This window comes from Hibiscus syriacus, unplaced genomic scaffold (assembly GCF_006381635.1).
Source record: "Hibiscus syriacus cultivar Baekdansim isolate YM2019G1 unplaced genomic scaffold, ASM638163v2 tig00111983_pilon, whole genome shotgun sequence".
Classification (NCBI taxonomy): Eukaryota; Viridiplantae; Streptophyta; class Magnoliopsida; order Malvales; family Malvaceae; genus Hibiscus; species Hibiscus syriacus.
The window spans coordinates 618,331-621,897 of record NW_024063228.1 but is presented as its reverse complement, the minus strand read 5'-3'; positions in this window follow the sequence as shown (position 1 = coordinate 621,897).

Genomic DNA, 3,567 nt, shown 5'->3' with positions numbered 1-3,567 from the left:
AATTCTGCTTCTCAACGAAATAAACAGAGAGAGAGAGTATGAGATAGAGTAACAAGCAGTGTGATCGAATACATAAAAACCAAATATACCAGAGCAATGTGGAGGCAGATAGCAGACAACTCACAATCGCATAACTCGGCAGAGATATTTCCAGCTAAGTTTAGGGTTTCAAAAATTACCTAACGAACCTTGGCGGCGGGATGTGCGAATGGAGATGGGGTAGCCCCGCAAATTTTAAACAAATATTAGGAGAACTTTTTTAAAATATAGTTTGTTAAATTATTTATTTAGTCATTAAATTATATAATTAATTCTATTCTAATCACTGAATAAAAGCTTTTGACAACTAAGTCACTAATATTTTTTTAGTGTCAATCAACTCACTTGCAATTGAAATTTTAATAGATAGTATGATAGTATAATAATACTTTTAATCTCTAAGATTTACATAATTAATTAATTTGGTCTAAATTTAAAATAATTTAATAAATTTATCCATAAACACATCAAAGGAGTGTATGTTCTAATATCAAATATAGCTAAAATTACACACAAATGCATTCTAAACTACTCATTCTCATGTCATTTAAGAAGAACAATATTCTTTTCTATCGGAATCACTCTTTAAGGTCAACTTTGTCATTATTGTAATGTCGAATATAATGCTTAGAATATCATTATGTATATTATTATAGTACGTACCTGAATTAACACCATTAGTGATTGTTATACCTAAACTATTATTTTGTGTATTATTATGATATTTGGGTCAATACTATCAACAAATGTAAAATCAATCGATAAAAATTAACCGATACTACAATAAACATGAAATAATAGCTAATGTACTTGGTACTACATTGAATATTATATTATAGTACATACAACATATTATATATTTTATCAAAATATAAATACAATATATGATTACCCATAAATTGTTACCAAGTTTTGATAGAATCTATTTATAAGGTTTAATTTTCATAAATGTGTTTATTGTATGGTAAAGTATAACGTATAATTGTTCAAGGAATGTAGTTTATTCCCTCTGAAATTGCCAAGGTAATTCTTGCTCTTCTTCTGATAACCGAGCGATCTCTTACGTAACGTACGTAGTCCAAGGACAAGGAGATATTGTATTTCCTGCAGTTCAGCTTTAATAATCCTTTTCTCATTTAACGCTAATCTCACCATAGCAAATGAACTCGAAATCTTGAATATGTATCGAATTATTCTGGGAACAACAATAACATCTCGATATAACGATGTTTTTACTTACAAATATGTATTCATGAAGAAGAGCTTGCGAGAGATGAAGGCAACGAGACAGAAAAGCGCAGGTAAGGTGAGGAACTCGTGTTGGAGAAGGGGAGCACGTGCAACAATGCAAAATACTGCACTCTTTGCACGTGCCCTGCTTCTCCATCAAGAGCTGCTCACCCGCTTAAACGTCGTCTTGCCATGAACGAGCTTTTCTTTTCTTTTCTTTTCTGCTTTTGAGATGTGGAAGTGATGATTCGAGGGACTCGCGCGAGTATTTATAGGTGCGAGCGAGAGAGAATGAGAAACGAAGAGGGGCTGAGCTTAGCCGGCTTGTTACTTATTATTACTACATTTTCTTAATAATCCCAGTTAATAATAAGAGAAATCTGGCAAACAAAGGGTGATGTCTATATATGAAAAGTGGAAGAAACTATGTAACCTGCAATCACGGTTCGATTTGATTCGACTTCAAATATAATTATAATTTAATATAAGTATTAGATACAGAAGATGTCAGATCAGAAATATATATATATATATATATATATATATATATATATATTATCATTACTGTGCAATCATAGTGGTGAGCAGAGAAATTCAAAGCAGAGATATCCAAGGAAGAAGAAGTGGGTCTTGTCTGCCTTAATTTCACACCAACACTTTTGTTTCCTTACAGGATCCAAAGGCAACAGTCAGCTACAACCACAGGGCTCTAAAACCCTATCCCACCATTGACAGCCTTTAGATCAAGAATCTCGTGGCCATGATATCAGGTCCCACCACCTTTGTATGGCCCCATTTTGTAGGGTTTCTCTTTGCGGAAAAAGAACCTGTTGATGCAATGAAGCAGAGAAGAATAATGTAAGAGTGCACGTAGGGTTTGCGTGTTGCCGTGTTGGGTGCAAACGTGCAAGCTTTTTTTGAGTATGATATGGGTATATGAACGACTATGCCCCATATTTTTTCGACACGACACAACTATTTTATAATATTAATAACATATCTTAAATACAATTACGATTACGAATATACGAACATAATATAAATATAAGAACGTGTTTGAATGGAGAATGGGGCTCCCTACGTTGATATGATTCCCTATCATATAGAGTAGGGCAACAGCTTTAACTCCGGCAAAGAAGTTAATGGCCTTGTTTTTCATATACACTCGATACTCTGAAAGAATTTCAAAGACACTGATGACAGTGATTTCAATGCATGTAATGTAAGTAAAGCAACTTTTGCAAGGAAAAAATCTTCAAATCGTGCGAACTTTTGAACGGATGAAGCAAAAGTGTGCAGATTTATGTTAGAGTTTTATGACCCGAATTTCCAAACCCTAATAAAATTCTTAAACGAAGTTAAAGTGGGGGGGTCAGGGGGTGTTTGTAGAGACAGAAAAAGTAGTTAAAACTCAAGGTCCTTGTTCTTTGTCTCAGACAGGAAGCCGCAAAGGGTTTCACAAAAGCTCAGAAGTGGTGTCATCCTTTGATCAGAAATGGATTCTGAACGTCCATTTTTATAATAAAAAAAGAAAAAGAAAAAGAAGTGCTCCACCTCCAAGTGCTGTCATCCTTAAATCACCATTTTTGTCTTGTGGAAGAACCATAGCTACATAAATTGCTCATTTGGCCACGATCTACGTACTGTACGTTGCGATCCAAAACGCGGTACGAACGCGTTCGGATTGTTTCAAAATCGCGATTCGGTACATCGTAGTTTTGCAGCAGGAATAAGAGGAGATACAATCAGAAAAAATAAAGGGATTGGGGGTTTGAGAGAGAAAAAATCAGAGGAGAATAAGAGGGAGAGGGGAAACCATTCGGGGAAACCAGAAAAAAAAACAGTGAGTTGAAGAGCCTTACCTTAGGTGTTGTCATCGTGGCCTCACCGAAATCGAAAGAGACCATCATCGTTGTAGTCAGTGTTTTAAAAAGCGCGCATGTTTTAAAAAGTTGCTCGAGTTTGGGGCTGTGAAGAGTTTCGGCCATGCGGGTGTGAGGAGTAGAGGATGAAGAAGAGAAGAGGTTCAAAACGGGCGCAGGGGGAAGGGTTTAGATTTAGCATAAATTATGATATATTTTTAGGTTAAATTTTAAAGGCTTTAGATATTTTGGTTAAACACTGTCGTTTAATTGGGGTCCAGGGTAGTCCATTTTTGTTCGCGTGGGTTTATTCTTAAAGGAGTCATGCTCATTTTTTATTCAATTTATTTTAGTCCTTAAATCGGATTTATGCATATTAGATTTTGAGTTTTGAATTATTTTGTGTTTATGTTTTGGTCCCTATATTATTTTACTA